We start from the raw sequence: 19,033 nt of genomic DNA on the forward strand, positions 1-19,033 counted from the left end.
GACAGCAGAGGGATTTCTATTTAATCCCTTTGACCTTGGGAGCTGGGGAAGAGCTTCCCCAGCTCCCGAGGCCCCCTCCCTGGTTTCTGTGCAATGAAGATCAGCGCACACGTCGCGCTGTCTTCATTGCACAGAAACCGAAACTGAAATGAGCCTTTAGGCTCATTTCAGTTTCACTTTGTATGTGCTCAGGGGGCTATCTCAGCCCCCCGGGCACGTAGAAAGAAGGGAGAGGTATCATTGGAAAGGGGAGAATCCCGGGGGCTGAGATAGCCCCCCAGGAGGGCGATCCCCAAGCAGGGATCCACCCACTAGACACCAGGGAGGGGGGAGCGGCCCCTTAGGCAAGGGCTTTTGCTCCCCCCAAATATTTTTAGTGTCATTTAGTCTTTTTGCCCCCCCTGGGGGGCAGATGGGGCAGTAGCCCCCAATCTGCCCCCCGGGGGGCTAAAAGCCCACTAGACACCAGGGATAGTTACTTTGCGCAAATAATTTATTAGGGTGGGGGCTGCCCATGAAGGGCATGTCCATGCCCCCACCCCGCATAATGTACAGCCTTTCTGCCCCCCCTGGTGGGCACTTAGGGGCAGTAGCCCCTAATCTGCCCCCCCCGGGGGGCAGAAAGCCCACTATACGCCAGGGATTAATTTTTTCTTATAATTCGTGGTGGGGGCTGCCCAATATGGGCATGCACATGCCCCCACCCACCCTCCGCAAAAATGACAGCCTTTCTGCCCCCCCCTGGGGGGAAGGTGGGGGCATTAGCCCCAAATCTGCCCCCCGGGGGGGCAAAAAGCCCAGTAGACACCAGGGATTTTTTGGGCAAATTTTAATTAGGGTAGGGGCATTGGCATGCCCGTTTTGGGCAGCCCCCACCCTAATTAAAATTTGCCCAAAAAACTCCCTGGTGTTTTGTGGACTTTCTGCCCCCCCTGGCGGGCAGATGGGGGCATTAGCCCCCAATCTGCCCCGCCGGGGGGCAAAAAGCCCACAAGACACCAGGGATTTTTGGGGGGCAAATTTGAATTAGGGTGGGGGCTCCCAAAACGGGCATGCCCATGCCCCCACCCACAAAAATAACAGCCTTCCTGCCCCCCTTGGGGGGCAGATGGGGCAGCAGCCCCCATCTGCCCCCCCGGAGGGGCAAAAGCCCACTAGACGCCAGGGATTTTTTGGGCAAATTTTAATTAGGGTGGGGGCCAAAAAACTCCCTGGCGTCTAGTGGACTTTCTGCCCCCCTGGGGGGCAGATGGGGCCATTAGCCGCCAATCTGCCCTGCCGGGGGGGGGGGTACAAAAAGCCCACTAGATGCCAGGGTTTTTTTGGGGGCAAATTTGAATTATGGTGGGGGCTCCCAAAACGGGCATACCCATGCCCCCACCCCCTCCTCCCCAAAAATAACAGCTTTCCTACCCCCTGGGAGGCAGATGGGGCAGTAGCCCCCAATCTGCCCCCCGGGGGGGGGGGGCAAAAAGCCCACTAGAGGCCATGGATTTTTTTTGAAAATTTTAATTAGGGTGGGGGCATTGGCATGCCTGTTTTGGGCAGCCCCCAACCTAATTAAAATTTGCCCCAAAACTCCTTGGCGTCTAGTGGACTTTCTGCCCCCCCTGGGGGCATATGGGGGCATGAGCCCCCAATCTGCCATGCCAGGGGGGCAAAAAGTCCAATAGACGGCGGGGAGTTTTTTTGGGGGCAAATTTCAATTAGGGTGGGGGCTCCCAAAACGGGCATGCCCATGCCCCCGCCCCCGCAAAAATAACAGCCTTCCTGCTCCCCTGTGGGGCAGATGGGGCAGTAGCCCCCAATCTGCCCCCCCAGGGGTGCAAAAAGCCCACTAGACGCCAGGTATTTTTTAGGCAAATTTTAATTAGGGTGGGGACATTGGCATGCCCGTTTTGGGCAGCCCCAACCTAATAAAAATTTGCCCAAAAACCTTGCTGCATCTAATGGACTTTCTGCCCCCCCGAAGGGCAGATGGGGGCTTTAGCCGCCAATCTGCCCCACCGGGGGGCAAAAAGCCCACTAGACGCCAGGGATTTTTTGGGGGCAAATTTGTATTAGGGTGGGGGGTCCCAAAAAGGGCATGTCTATGCCCCCACCCCCACAAAAATGACAGCCTTCCTGCCCCCCTAGGGGGCAGATGGGACAGTAGCCCCCAGTCTGCCACCCTGGGGGGCAAAATGCCCACTAGACGCCAGGGATGTTTTGGGGCAAATTTTAATTAGGGTGGGGGCATTGGCATACCCGTTTTGGGCAGCCCCCACCCTAATTAAAATTTGCCCCAAAAACTCCCTGGTGTCTAGTGGACTTTCTGCCTCCTCTGGGGGGCAGATGGGGGCATCAGCCCCCAATCTGCCTTGTTGGAGGGCTAAAAAGCCCACTAGACGCCAGGGATTATTTTGGGGCAAATTTTAATTAGGTTGGGGGTTGGCCAAAACGGGTATGCCAATGCCCCCACCCCCTCTCTGCAAAAATTACAGCCCAAGTACCCGCGGCAGGCAAGGGCTCAAAACATTGTGAGGCGAAATCAACATTGCCTATCAAAAAATGTTTTGGGCCCTTGCCTGTCGCGGGTACTTGGGCCTCCCACACAAGTGAGGCACCATTTTTACCGGGAGACCTGGGGGAACGCTGGGTGGTGGTAAATTTGTGTGAGCCCGGTGATGCCACAACTTTCCCACACCAAAATGTGTGAAAAAAGTGATTTTTTTCAGCTAAAATTGAGGTTTGCAGGGGATTCTGGGTAAGGAAACGTTGGGGGATCCACGCAAGCCATCCCTCCCTGGAAGCCGCTGGGTGTCTAGTTTTCAGAAATGTGTGGGTTTGGTAGGTTTCCCTACGTGCCGGCAGAACTAGGGTTCAAAAACTACAGCTAGGCACTTTGCAAAAAAAAGGTAATTTTTCACTGCAAAATTGAGGTGTGACCACGTTGCGTTTTGCTCCATTTCCTGTCGCGGGCACTAGGCCGACCCGCACAAGTGAGGTACCATTTTTCTCGTAGGACTTTGGGGAACGCGGGGTGGGTGGAAATTTGTGGATCCACGCAGATTCCAGAACTTTCCATCATAGAAATGTGGAGAAAATGTGTTTTTTTTGACAATTTTTTAGGTTTGCAAGGGATTCTGGGTAGCAGACCCTGGAGAGAGGCACTCAAGTCACCCCATCCTGGATTCCCCTGGGTGTCTAGTTTTCAAAAATATATAGGTTTGCTAGGTTTCCCTAGGTGCCGGCAGAGCTAGGGTCAATAACTACAGCTAGGCACTTTGCCAAAAAAGGGTCATTTTTCACAGAAAAATTGAGGTGTGACCACATTGCGTTTTGCGCCGTTTCCTTTCGCGGGCACTGGGCCGACCCGCACAAGTGAGGTACCATTTTTCTCATATGACTTTGGGGAACGCGGGGTGGGTGGAAATTTGTGGAACCACGCAGATTCCAGAACTTTCCATCACAGAAATGTGGGGAAAAAGTGTTTTGTTTTACAATTTTTTACGTTTGCAAGGGATTCTGGGTAACAGACCCTGGTGGGAGGCACTCAAGTCACCCCATCCTGGATTCCCCTGGGTGTCTAGTTTTCAAAGATATATAGGTTTGCTAGGTTTCCCTAGGTGCCGGCAGAGCTAGGGTTCCAAAACTACAGCTAGTCACTTTGCCAAAAAATGTGTAAATTTTCATTGTGGTGAGGTACCATTTTTATCGGGAGACTTAGGGTAGTTCAGATTTGTAAAGCAACTGTTATTACCTATTAATTTTTGATGCATTTCTCCCTTCCAAATGAAAGACATTGTGTAAAAAAAAAGTCATTTTCAAAAATGACCAATAATTCTCATGCTAGTATGAGTATTCCCAATTTCGAAAATGTGCAAATGTGCACTGTTTCTAAACTCTGTAATTTGTTTCCATTTCAGAAATACATAGGTGTCTTTCATACCGATTTTTCCATGTATACATTTTCCCACAATAATTGCTATATACCCGGAACATAATAAAAAACCATTACAAAATGCTGCTCAGTTTTTTACTCTGGGTTCGTTGGGCTCTTGGTGAACCTACAAGTCCTATATATCCCCACAACCAGGAAGGTCCAGCAGACGTAATGGTACATTGCTTTCAAAGAGATGTCATGATTAGAAGAAGTTACAGGTGAAAACGTTGACACAAAAGGCTGCTTTTTTCAACTCATTTTTAATTTTTCCTATATTTAACTGGTAGTTTCTATAAAGAAACCTTGATGGATCTACACAAATGACCCCTTGTTGAATTCAGAATTTTGTCTACCTTTCAAAAATGTATAGCTTTCCAGGATCCATTATTGCTTTTGTACCCATTTCTACCATTAACTGGAAGGAGGTTGAAAGCACAAAAAATAGCAAAAATAGGGTATGTCCCAGAAAAATGCTAAAACTGTGTAAAAAAATGTTGGTTTTCTGACAAAATTCTGTCATTCCCTAAAAGCTGGAGAAACTGTGATTTCAGCCCCACAAACCCTTTTTTGATACCATTTGCAGAGAAAAACCCAGGCGTTTCATTTGCAGCCCGTTTTTCCCATTTTTCACAAAAAAACAACATTTTGCTGTATTTTGACTAATTTCTGGGAACCCTCTAGTAGAATCCACATTCCCTGAGTCCCTTCAGAATCCCCATGATGTTGGAAGAAAAGGACGCAAATTTGGCGTGGATACCTAATGTGGTCAAAAAGTTACAGGGGCCTAAGCGGGCACTACCCTAAATAGCCAAAAAAAGGCTTAGCACAGGAGGGGAAAAGGCCTAGCAGCGAAGGGGTTAATTAAAGCATGCCAAATTGGGAAAAATTGGAAAGTAACCATATTTACTGATAGCCAGTATGGTTACGGGGTTGTGCATAATTTTGGCCAACTCTGGATGCAGAGGGATTTCTTGACTTCTTCAGGATCCCTGATTAAAAACGGACATTTTGTAAAAGAATAGCTTGAAGCAAAAAAATTGCCAAAAGAAGTGGCAGTGGTCAAATGTGCCGCACATCAGTCAGGAAATGACTAGGTGACAGCTGGAGATAGGTATGCTGACCAGGTTGCCCAACTCTGCGAAGTATAAAATAGCAGTGAACAAAAAGAGACATGCGGAATCAGCTGCCAATTTATGCTACTCTCAGGATTAGAAACATGGAAAGAAATTGCAAGAGGAGGTAGACTTGAAAGAAAAAGAATGGGTGAAAGAAGGATGTGAAAAGAGGTCCTAAGATGATGTGTGGGTTTACCAAGCTGGCAGGCCAGTAATGCCAAATTGTTTGCTTTCTCAATTTGCTATGATGTACCACGGAGAGACCCATGTAGTCAGGGATGCCATGGTCAGACGTTTCAAACAGAGTTGGTATAATCCAAGCTTCAGGATCATAGCAGAGAGTCTATGCCGGAGATGTTTAATTTCTCAACAAATGAATCCAGGTCACAAGACAATAGTCAGCACAGGAAAAATTGGAAAAGCAGAAGGTCCTTTTATAAGGCTGCAATTAGATGTCATTCAATTACCACCATGCAGAGGTTTAAAGTACATACTTGCCATAGTTTGCTTATTCTCACGGTGGGTGGAGGCATACCCTACTAGAAGAAATGACAGTATGACAGTTGCCAAACAATGATTGAGAGAACTGATTCCACTGTTCGGTTTTCCAGTGACCTTGGAATAAGATAGAGGGTCTCATTTTAATGAAGTAATTCGGCTAATCTGTGAAGCATTTAAAATTGAACAAAAACTGCACTGTGCATGCCGCCCAGAGGCTTCGGGAGTGGTAGAACAACTGAATGGCACTATAAAAGCAAGATTGGGAAAAGTATGTGCATCTACCCCACTGGACTGGCCTAAAGCATTACCTCTTGTTCTGATGGGGCTCAGAAGCATTCCTGACAGGAATACAGGATTGAGTCCCCATGAAATACTCATGGGAAGTGCAATGAGGCAGGCATGCATACCAGGACATAAACTGTTAAATATATCTGATGACTTGGTATTGGAATATTGCAAAGAACTGGCTGACCTAGTGTGTTCTATCTCTCACCAGGTTGGAGAAGACGCAGTTGCCAGGCAGCCAAACCAAGCACATCATCTGAATCCTGGTGATTGGGTGGTGGTGAAGGAACATACACGAGAATCGTGCCTAGCACCCAGCTGGGGAAAACAACAACAGGTTACACTGGTTACAACCACAGCAGTGAAATGTGCAGGCTTGCCTAATTGGATTCATGCAAGCCATACTAAGAAAGTACCAGCACCTGACATAGAAGGTCCCCAACTGACCCAAGCAGTTGAGGCTGCAGAAGGTTGTACAGCTGAAGGATCTGGAATATCAGATCCTGAAGTAGCTGACCAAGAACAACCGAGCACAAGTCAAAATGATTGGATACCAGTGGTTGATATACCTGAAGTAATTGTGAGAACAAGAAGCCAAACTAGGCTAGAAAGACAGGAAAATAGTGAGGACCAGAAAGGCTTAGAAGAACAGGCTCAGGAAAGTGAAAACACAATTATTAGAAAATCTGAGCAGGAACAGATAAGGAAAGAACAATCTACTCAGACAGAAGCGGACGAAACAAATCATGAGTCTGAGGGGGAACAGATAGGTTTAGAAAAACGTGTTCAGGCGGCAGAAAGCCAGAGTGCAGTAAGACCTGATCAGGACCAGACAGGAAAAGAGAAACAAGTTCAGGTAGAAGAGGAGAAAATCGAAATAAAACCTGAAAAGGGTTTAGTTAGAGAAGAAGAACCCATCCAGGCAGAAAAGGACTTTGCAAAAACAAGCCCTGGACAGGACTAGACAGAGAGGGTTTCCGAAGATGAAAATGATCAAATTGTGCCACAACGTAATGAGAATAAAAGAACACTTGAAGACAGTGACAGTGCGGTGCAAGCAAAAAGGGTCAGAAGAGGTGATAATTGGCCAAGAGTTGTGAAAAGATTGAAGTATCATCGCAAAACAATTAATCAAGAACCTGACCAAGTGAACGAAATTTCAAGCCAGTCTGAAATATCTGCTGAAGGACCAAGACGGAGAAGCCAAAGACTAAAAGTATTGAACAATAAGTTCAAAGGTCCTGAATGGACCTATGTAATTCTCGAAGATTTTGAGAATTTAGATTTAAATGTAGAAAGTGATGAGGAAATAAATGCAGAACAGGTTGCCGAAGAAGTGAGGCCAACTTGAAATGTTCTCAAAGAAATGTATATTTCAAATGTTAATCTAATTTAAAGAAGAGAAATCATCTTAACCCAAAATTGCTAATGATAGGGCTGCTGGAAAACCGAAACAAATTGTGTACAAAATTGTTGTAGAATATGTATATGAAGTATATGTTTAGTGCTCATAATTTGGTTAGTACTGACAGTAGCCATTCCTTATTTGATGGGTGCAAAAGAGAAGAATAACACAAGTATGCGTGGAAGGGTAGATAACATTAAAGGAGATAGAGTAGGATTACATTCACCGAATTAGTCTGAGACTAAAAGAGATAGAGTAGATTAAGATGCACCAGATGAGTTAAATGTGCACCACACTGTGACAAATAATGACACTGCTTTAAATGTTTTCACAAATTTATTAGTACAATATGTAGATACTATGGAAGTGAGTGATTGCTATATGTGTATGAAATTACCAGCATCAGTAGCAGAAGGCGTAATTTACCACCATATTCCCTTAACATATGGTATTTCTTGTAGCATTTTAGCAAGTTTATTTTATAAAACAGGGAAGTTACAATATTATCTAATGTAGTTGTGATTTTCTCTGAGGTTCCTATGTGAAGAAGCATGAACCCAGTTCTTAGTACTAAGGATGCACAGTTTAGGATAATATTTTCTGACTATGAAAACAATAGATATAGCTGAAGCACACAAGCACAATTTAACATGTAGATTACGTGAAGAAGAAAATATATTTTTGAATTTAGTTGAGCAAAGGAGACAGGACTTCCAAAGAAGGGCTTCTGAACCAAAATCTCAGATACCTCAATGGGCTGAGAAAGAAAATATGTATACAACAGGCAGGACTCATGCTGCTATGTCCCTGGACTTTGAAAAGAAAGGGAAGATCTGTCTCCATAGATTGTAGACTAACTATAACAATGTATTCATTGGTTCCAGTGAGTGTGAACATAATTTTCTAGTAATTGGGGGGGGGGGGGGACTGAAAGGTGGAACAGATCCAGTATTTTCTGGGATTTATTATGTATGTGGAAACAAAGCATATTTTAGGCTGCCTGATCATTGGTACGGGAGTTGCTATTTTGGAATAGTATTCCCAAAGGTGTACCATGTGAAAAGAATCACTGGAAGCAATGAAAATGGACAAGAACTAACACGTATGAAGAGGGCTAGTTTTTCAGAAATTGTAGGTGACATTCAGTGCATTGATACCTTCAGTGGGAGTAATTCTAAAGTCACATAGGATTTGTCAATTATCTACAGAGGTTGATCGTCTTATCGACTGATGCTGCTGGAGGGTTCTTGATGATAAACACAGAGATGGTTGCGATTAGATCTATGGTTTTGCAAAATCAACTTGCTCTTGATATATTATTCGCAAAAGAGGGCGGAGTCTGTAAGATGCTGAAAGCCCAACATTGTTGCACTTACATTCCTGACAAAAGTGTCGAAATTGGAGGATATATTAAAAATATTACAAATTTGGAGGAAGATTTTAAACCACTGGAAGTTGACAGTGTATGGAAGAAATTAACAAATAGTATTACAACCATGGGTGGTTGGTTTTCTAACTTAGGTACTAGTCTTATAGGTCAAATAATATTACCAGTATTAGGAATAACACTATTAGTCCTAGCAGTAATGACATGCTTCAAGTGTTGCAAGAAGAGAATGAGATATACAGTAAACGAAAAGGGAAGGAAGAGAAAATACGACGAAATACAGTTAGAGGAGATGAAAGGAGATTTATACAAAAAGATGAAGAACTTACAAATTAACAATGAAAAAGAAAGAAAAGAAAGGGTTGAAAAGATTGAAGAGAGAATTGAGATGTGCTAAAGTTGGCATCTGATTTGATGGTGGGGGATTAGTGATGGCATTAAATGGCATCAGAGAGGGGATTGATGGAGCAAGGACTCGTATAAAAGGAGACTTGCGGGGGCAGAGCCAAGATGGCTGAGTGAGCAGATGTACTGCTCTCGAGCTCCCGCCGACGATCGGCAAGGCACCGGCCTGCGGGCCGTTATAGGCATAAGCAGCGCACCTCAGGAAGCGGGTGAGGTCCCGGAGTCGGCGGAAACAGGCGGAGGCGATGCCGGCGCGGCCCGCTACTTGATTGCGGACCGTGTGGCACATGACGGACGCGCTGGAGTGGCGAGGCCGCGCTGAGGGGCCAGAACGCCGAGCGAAGCAGCGGGACCCTGAACTGCCCAGAGACGGGACCCTGTGCTCACCGAGACAGACAGTAGCGGTGGCGGGACTGCCGGCACGGCGACTGCCGCTGGCGGGGTGAGCGGACAGCCACGGGAGCCTGGCGCGGAGCCGTGGAAGGAGGCGAACCGCCATCTTGGGAGTGTGCTGTGTCAGAGCTGGGGCCTTTGTAGCAGCGGCCGCAGGTCTGGTGAGTGGGCCTAGCACCCCCTTTCTTCTTCTCCCTTTTCCCCCGTGCCAGGACATTCATTAAAGAGCCGGCATTACCCTCCGGGGGGGGTCGGACGGCCTGGTATGCGGGGAGGCAGCGGTTGAACACCTGACATGGAGGAACCGGGACTGGGCCTCGCCTCTACCGGGGCCGGCCGAGGCTCGCGGGACGGCGGAATCCCTGAGAAGTTTGAGCCACATAACCCCCAGGCATGTGGGGCGCACTGGCACGTGAGACCTGCTGCTGTTGGAGGTGTGCCTGTCGACAGGGTGCCTGCATTGATTGGAAGGGGGGCCGGATCAGTGAACGACTGTGGGGCGGTGCAGGAGCACAGCGCGACGGTCCCTGTGGAGACTTGGCGACGGGGCTGGCGGTTGGCCCGGATTTCTGAGCAAGGCTGGAGGTGGGCCCCACATGAGAAGACAGAACTGGCATGTCGGCGGGGCCTTCGGAGCGACTCCATGACATGGGGAACTGGGCCTAACACTTTGAAGCAGAGAGGTGGCTGGCACTGATACCACGCGCCGGGACGACTGCTTTGGCGACGTAGCTGACTGCCAATGTGGTGCACCTCGGGGGGCACCAGCGGTGGAGAGATTGATGTGACTTAGACAGCCTTCCGGCCCTCTCGGGTGCCCAGCGACCCTAATCCTGAGCTGGGAGCTCAGACTGGCGCTATCCTCCGTCGGGGAGCTGGAGACGGCGATACCGAGACCCACGCACAATTCCTTGTGCCCAGCTGGAGGGGGCTCTGTCCACCTCCAGGAAACGACAGGACAGGACCCTTAAGCACTTATATGCCAAGGCGCCGGCTGAACAGATGGCTTCCGGTACGGATACGGGTGCCTCCGGGGGGGGGCTTCGGCGGGAGGTGGGGGAGCGGAGCCCATTACTAAGGCATTCCTCGAATCCATGTTTGTCGCGCTGAGAGAAGACATCCACACACTCAAGCAAGAGTTCACTTCGGAGATAAAGGATGTCCGGCGTGACATGGACTGCACCAGAGAGCGGGTCGCCGACCTGGAGGGCAAGAGCGATGGGAGGGACGTGGAGATTTCGGCGCTACAACAAGAGATCATCCGGCTCCATGATCAGCAAGTTGACCTCCAAACCCACCTTGAAGACTTGGAAAACCGCTCCCGTCGCCATAATATCAGGATCAGAGGTGTAAAAGTGGATGACGCCTCGATAGACCTTTTCACCTACACGTGGGAGCTCTTTAATCACATTCTGGGCAGGCCAACGGAGGCGGAAGTGCGGGTAGATCGTGTGCACAGAGTGGGACCTCCTAGAGCACCAACGGCTCCCCCATCTGACATTTTAGTGTGTGTCCAAGACTATTGCACCAAAAAAGCTATTCTCCAAAAAGCGCGTCAAATGCATCCCCTGAGGTTTCGTGACCAGACGCAGGTGCTGTATCAAGACTTATCCGCTCTCACGTTGCAAAAAAGGCGAATCTTCAAGCCTATCACTATGCACCTCCAGCAACACAATATCCCCTACAGCTGGGGCCATCCATTCTGGTTGGTGTTTCGCAAAGACAACAAACTGTACCAGCAACGTTCCTTGTCCGAAGCTTTCAAGCTACTGGGTGTAGACCTCCCGGAAGAGGAGAGTGGTGGGGACGATCCCAGGGCAGGGTCCGAGGACTCCAGGCCCCGCTGGCACCAACAGGGCTGCAGGCGTCACCCCAGAAAACCCCCGGCTGCAGAAATCTCGAAAGGCCGGAGGTTGGCTCTGGAGGCTGTCTCCGCAGAACTATCTAGCTCCAACCCCGTCTGACTTTCATTGCTGTCCAGTAGCTGATTGCCTGTTTTACTAATGTCCAGATCGTTGGCGGGAGGGGGGCTTCCTCTTTTGCTTTTTCACCGATCACTGACGAGTGATGGACTATGGGTTCTTAGTTATTGTTGCGGATTGTTTTTTATGCTGAGTTTTTTGGGAGTTATTTGGGGGGGGGATTTCGGTGCTCCACGTCCACCTTTCCTCTAGCATTAGAATGACCCCTTCGCCCACGTGCACCCTAGCCGGCTGACCGCCACGCACACTAGCGACGGCGCATATGACACCTCCTTGACGCACCATATCACACACATGCCTGACACTACACTTAAGGTCCTAACCCTTAATGTACGGGGTCTCAATAACCCAGTGAAGCGCAGAGCAGTTTTGTCCTATCTAGAAAATTCACAAGCAGACCTCTGCCTACTACAGGAAACTCACCTTTTTGCCGAGAGATTGCCACCGTCTCCGGTCCCGGAAATTTCCCACTCAATTCTTCTCTTCTGGCCCTACTAAGACTGCTGGGGTGGCTATCTTGGTGACTCAGAAGTTTCGGGGGGAGGTCCTACACAGGGTGGCCGAGATTAAGGGGAGGCTCTTGGCATACCGCTTCGCCTTGGGAGGACTGACATTCACTATTGGTTCCCCGTGCGCCCCGAATGAAGGCCAGGAACGGTTCTTGCACTCTGCTCTCGTAGAAGCCACTGCCACGACAGATTGTAATATCATTCTGGGGGGCGACCTGAATCTCGTCTTTGATAACAGTAAGGACAGATCCAGTCAACGCACTCATCAATCGGGGGCACTCTCAACCGAGGGGCTTACACCTTTACATGATCTGGGGCTGTGTGACCTCTGGTGTAGCTTTCACCCTCTTGCCAGGAAATACCCATTTTACTCTAATGCACACAAGACTTACGCAAGGCTGGACCATTTCTTAGCATCTGATTCAGTGCGAGCATTCACAGCAGCCATTGAGATAGGGGTGGCCTCTCTGTCAGATCATGATCCAGTGCTCGCCACCCTCACCCTTCCACCCATATCGCGGCTGGCTAGAGTTTGGTGTCTTAGGGACACTCTTCTACACCGAGAGGTCGTTGTTAAACATACACAGCACTCTATTGGTGACTACTTTTCACATAACGCAAACCCGGACACCACACTTGCTACGCAATGGGCGGCCTTGAAAGCAGTCATAAGAGGGGAGTTCATTGCAGTATCGGTGGCTGACAATAGGGAGCGCGGACGCAAACGGGATGAACTCACACAACAGACCCGAGAGCTGGAGCAGATGCACCAGAGGACGAGAGCTCCGAGAGTGTGGCGACATCTTAAAGCTGTGCGCCACCAGCTAGTGGCGCTTGATCAGGATAGGGCAGAATTTGCGGCGCTACGATTGAAGCATGCATACTATGCCGGGGGGACAGATACGGACGCCTCCTCGCTCATAAATAAAGGGAGGTCCAGCAACGGCACGGGGACAAGGAGATCGCCCGAGCGGATAGCACATGCGTGTCTGATGACGGCGCTATAGCAGAAACATTTCGCGACTTTTACGGCACTCTTTACACAGGTGCCTCGTTGGAAGGTTCCGAGGAGACGGCCTCCCTGGATTCTGTTATTCTACCAGCTCTGACTAAGGCCCAGGCAGACCACCTTGACAGGGACATTCAGACGGAGAAGGTCATAGCCGCTATATCTCGTCTTAAGCTGGGGATAGCCCCCGGTCCGGACGGCTTCTCTGCTATTTTTTACAAGACATTTTGCACCTTGCTCGCCCCGATTCTCACCAGGTTGTTTAACTCTTTTGCTGACCAGGGGGCGATACCAAGTGATCTCTTAGAGGCCTCTATAGCGGTGATTCCCAAACCCGGGAAGGATAGATCTCGTTGCGGAGCGTACCACCCAATATCCCTCCTCAACATAGATTTTAAACCATACACGGGAATTCTATCTTCTTGTCTTGGCCCCCATATACCCGGCCTCATTGACCGGGACCAAGCAGGGTTCATCCCTGAATGGCAAATGTTGGATAATACTAAACGGGTTTTACACCTTATCGAGAAAGCTACCCGAGTTCTGGGAGAATACATGATGCTAGCCATCGAAGCTGAAAAAGCATTCGTCCGTGTGTACTGGCCCTATTTAGAACAGGTGCTAGAAAGAGTGGGGATGGGGGAACAATTCCACACGTATATACTTAATTGCTATAAGTTTCCCACAGCAACGGTCCGAGTGAATGGCTACACATCCTCCCGATTCCATATTGAAAGAGGCACAAGACAGGGGTGCCCATTATTGCCCCTCCTCTTTGCCCTCTATATGGAGCCCCTAGCTCAAAGAATGCGGCAGAATCCGGAGGTCAGGGGAATTAAATTTGGGGGCTATGTCCACACGATTAGCTTCTATGCAGATGATGTGTTAATATCGCTTGCTGAGCTGAGGAACGCACTGCCGGCTTGTTTAGCAGAGCTTTGCCTTTGCCCGAGCTGCGGGATTTAAGGTGAATGCTGATAAATCCATGGCCCTAGACCTATCTTTGTCACGCCCCACCCGGGAATATCTGCAGACCCTGCTTCCCATCCAATGGGCAACAGAAACAATCCCATACCTGGGGATCCAGCTGGCTCCCTCCCTCCCTGCAGTCGTTAATATTAATTATGCGATACTGCGCCGGAAGATCCGTCGAGAACTTGGCCGGTGGAAACACTACCCCTTATCATGGTTAGGCAAAGTTGCATCGGTCAAAATGACCATTCTACCACAGATCCTCTATCTCTTTCGTGCCATACCTCTGCGGCCGCCTGCCGGGTGGATTCGACAGACGCAATCTGACTCAGCCCAGTTTATCTGGAATGGTTGGAAACCGCGAATGCGACGGGCATTGGCAACGCTTGCTCCGGAAGACGGAGGGCTAGGAGTCCCAGATCTCCAGCTCTACTTCCAGGCAGCTCAGGTGTGGTACCTGGTGGAATGGAGCAGATGGGAATCCGAAAAACACTGGTTGTTTCAGGACCAGGCGGTGGCGGCACGACCCCTGCAGGAAATTCCTTTCCCGCGCAAGCCCCATAGACCTCCTAATCTATACTCCTCGTATATCACACGGGTCCCACTGGAAGTGTGGGATGCCACTAACATCAAGCTCGAACTCACAACCTTCCCGTCCCCGCTCACCCCGTTGGCTGATAACCCTGATTTTAATCCTGGAATGGATAAAGCAGCTTTTGCAGGCTGGAGGTCGGCTGGTTGCCGATTTCTGTACCACATCTATGGCACTGATGGGGTCAATTCGTTCGCTCAGTTGAGGCAGGAATTTGGGCTCCCGGAGATAGAGAGACTCAGATACCTACAAGTGAAGCACTGGGCGCTTCAACCACAGGTCCGCTCCGAGGCAGACAGACGCTTCTCCTCTTACGAAAGATGGCTCATCACCCGCACGTCAGACAAAAAACTAATCTCCGACCTTTACAAGAGATTGCAGATTATCCACACATACAAGCACAATCCCAGTAGAGAACGGTGGGAACGAGAGTTGGGCAGAACACTCAACCACAAAGAGTGGGAGGGAATATATTATAGGGCCAGGCATTCCGCATATCACATGGGACTCACGGAGACACTCACGAAGATTGTGACATATTGGTACTATACTCCAGAACGCTTGCATGCAATGGATCGCACCCGAGAGGCGAAGTGCTGGAGGGGTTGCGGCCAAGTAGGCAACCTAGTACATTTATTTTGGGAGTGCAAACACGTTCAACCTTACTGGACCCAGGTGCTGGATGAGGTGGATAAGCACTTCAAGACTGAGATACCATGCTTCCCGGCCTATGTTCTACTGGGTCTCCCCAATTCTTTGACCTACCCACTAAAATCTCGCAGAGGTAGACAGATGGCTATTGCACTAGGGTCAGCGACACAAAACATACTTATGCACTGGCGCACCCCCAACACCCCAACTATTACGGGTTGCTGCACCGTCTGTGGCATGTCCTTGGTATGGAGAAGTTGGCAATCACCATGGCAGGGGAGGGAACCAAATATGATGAGCTGTGGCAACCATTTCTGTCGCTATTAGCTGCCGAATTTCGAGAGGTCACATGCCCCGGTATCTACGGTTGTTGCGCCTTACAGAGGTGGGACAGGCAGACTGCTGATGGGGTAGATGGGGAGTTAGCATAGCTGAGTGAGAGACGTGGAGCACGAAAGGGGAGGGGGTGGAGGGAAGGGAAGGGGGATCCGGGGGTTTTCCCCTTTTTTCTACCTTTTTTTCTTTTCTTTTCATTTAATTGTTAGTTCCTGTATGTGCTATTTCGCAACTGGGCACATACTGTTGGGGCAGCGCTTTACAGTCACTGGGACCAGTGGTAACATTATAGCACTATATGATGCTAGCTGGTTGTACGTGGTTATGTTTTTGAATTGCAAATTAATAAAAACACTTCAACCATAAAAGGAGACTTGCTCGGACGCAATCTTCTCAAATAACTCGTAACCAAGTAATAATTGTGTTTGTAAATACTAATTTGCACTACATATTGAAACACGAAAATCTAGGGGAAGCTTGTCTATGTGTTTTACTAACAAGTAACCCGAGTGACATTAAAGATGGCTGCTAAACGCGGGATTCTGTATTGCGCATGCGTCAACTGCATCTACGTGGTATGACATTCTATTGCTTGAACAGAAAACCTTTGCAGCTGCGCAGTTGCTTCCAAAATGGCCGCTTGAAACCCACATGATAATGCGCATGCTTTGCTGAAACTAAACTATGCAAGTTTTACTAAAATACTAATGCGAAAGATTTTCATAATTAAATGGGATTAGAGTGGAGATAGGAGGTATACAGTGAAAAGATTTTATTTTGATTTCTAACACGTCTTTCTCTGACTTTATTATTCGTTCATATTTGGGCCTCTGAGGGTGACTGAAATCCAAACCCCACGTGACAACTGCACTTGCGCAGTTGTAACCTGCCCGGAACCATGATGAAGCTCTTGAACTACAGCCAAGGCTGCGAATGTTACATTATCATGGGGACTAGACTGCCCTTAACGGAACTGGAGGAAGCTGAATATTAAATTATATACAATGTATTGATGAACTTGTGAATACGGGTGGGAAATAAAGCATGGGAAAGAAAATTAAAGGGTGGAAACATTGAACAATAAAAGTATTAAACTTAGCATGGTGTGATGATCCTCTCCCCTTGCTTGTCCATTCAGAATTAGGCGTTTCATGAACATTGAAACATTTGGGGGTGGTGTTACCATTAGAAGAGTATAATTGAGGTAGGTTAGTTAGATGCAGATGCTGAAGCAGAGCTCATGCTGCAGAGATGCTGAGAGACTAAGATGCTGTCTGAGAATTGAGCAAATCCTAAATAAGATCCGAACTACAGAATCTAGAACCAAACAATTAGAGAACATCGCGGAAGAATCAAGGAGGCACATCATAGAGAACATCGCGGAAGAATCGAGGAGGAAGATAGTGTCAGAGAGGGGTGCGACGCAGGTGTCGTATCTAGAAGAGGTCACCTATCCTGTCATGAATCCTGTCCTGAATCCTGTCCTGAAGGCTTCGGTCTCCTAACCTGTCCCAGGGGACCCTTTCCAGCTCCTGGGCCAAGGGGTTGGTTTCCGCACCATCCTAGGTAAATATAAATCTGTGTAGTGCATTATTTTACTGCTCTCTCTCTGATTTTCTTCCTTTCCAGGTACTGTCATTTTTCTTAATTTGATTCAAAGTTTCTGAATAATCAGATTTTTCCTTCCTTGAAAGAAAACGGTATGTGAACTGTACTTAATGCTTCTGGTTTCACATGAAATTTATCATATAAACATTTAAACCTTCTTGACCCTGTGGTCATTTAAAGGTATTACTTAATGATGTTAGCACATAAACTGCTAACAACTAGATCCATTGATCAGAGGAAACTATATTCGGACAAAAAGGATGGTAAGTATTGGTGAGATAAACTTATCTCGCAGGTATTAACACAAAAATTGATCCGAGTGGAGCTTACTAGCTTAAGTATGTTTGGTTATGGGCCAAGGTGAGTAAGTGGATAGTGTGTATCATTTAGCTGGTAACCGCTCTGCTCCATCAGGTGTACATTTGAAATCGCCCCTGATGGGGCTAAATGGGGGCTGCAGCAGTCGGGACCCCTACATTCATTGGGACAGCTGAGCAAATACTGCTCAGGTCCGTCAGAGATCATACCAAGGTAGAAATGAAAAAGACGCTTGGTCAATGGAAGCCCTGGACAAGTTGCAAAAGAAACTGAGTGCGGCAGTAAAAATGCTTGCATTGGAAACGGATGGGAGAGCATCTGACATAGCCTCATCAACCTGAAGAGGGCGTAATACTTTCACAGTGATGGTATGTACCTGTTCCCAGAAGGTACAGAGGTGTTCTGGTCCAATCACTAGGCAGCCATGAAGCTAGCAAGCTGCAAATTAAGGGACTCAAATCTTGGGGGGAGCCACCAACGTGTGGTAACTTGCAGGCGGCGTGGTGGAAAGGAGCACAAGGATGATGGGGAGGCGACACCCGACACAGCAGGGTGCCAGGACTACTTAACTTGGGATGCCTTATGCCAGGGTAAATGCAAAAACAACAATTGATGGACAGAATGCAGAACAATGTCATACATTCACCCCAGTACAGAGATCTGGGCCTAAATCCATCGTTTTTTTGCTCACCATGCCGTTCCAGTTTGAACCCAGCCATATGCAAATCAGTCTTGACCCTGTGCCTCATGGGAGCAGTCCAGCCCGAACTGCCAAGCCAGGGTAAGACAGTCAGTGGAGGGGGTACATGAAGCATGGTGCTCGCAGCCCTGGTCCGCCAGAGGCAGGGTTGAATTGCTAAGGCGGGCACTCGGGCAATGGCCGAGGGGCCGGTATCCGAGTTCCAGCTGTGGGCCCCTTATTTGGGCAGGCTGGGGTCTGTCTTTACTTTTCAGATGCCGCCAGCGGCCCAGTGGGTGCATGAGTGGCCTTTCTGAAGGCAGATTGGCATCCATTGCCTCCCTTTTATCAACCGGCGGAGGTGTCACTCTCTCTGGTCCAGCCCATAAATGTATGCATATTGAGCGGGACAGGGGGCCCGAGCATAAGTGGCCTCACTTGTTTTTCAGGTGTGTTTCACCAGTGTGAACTAATCAGTCCATTTTTTTAAAAAACAAAATAAAGTTAAGAAAAAATGCTTCTGTCAGAGAACCCCCACCACCTTCTTTTTAAAAACACTTCACAGAAGCAGTACTTTGCGGAAAGGAAATATGCAAATGTGGGCCACTTTTTTTTAGTGTGCCCGGGCCGATTTTTTTTTCCAATCCAACCCTGGCCAGAGGGCAGGATGTAACGAACGATCAAACATATCAAGTTGAGTCTATAAGGGTTAAGAGGAGAAAAAGGAGAAACAGCAGCATAAGGACTCTAGCTCCTCACAAGCAGTTGGTTTGATTTATGGCGAGTTGATTTATGACTGACAAGTGGTGACAAGGCAATGATGCAGAAAGTGAATTATGGTTCTCCAGATTAAGTGCATCATAAAAATGACAAAGTGGAGGGCGTGGCCAAGATGGCGTCTCTGTAAGACTTGTTTTCGGAGCTCTCTGCCTATCGTAGCAATTACAGTGGCACGGGGGTG

The sequence above is a fragment of the Triturus cristatus genome, chromosome 1_2 (assembly GCF_964204655.1).
Source record: "Triturus cristatus chromosome 1_2, aTriCri1.1, whole genome shotgun sequence".
Classification (NCBI taxonomy): Eukaryota; Metazoa; Chordata; class Amphibia; order Caudata; family Salamandridae; genus Triturus; species Triturus cristatus.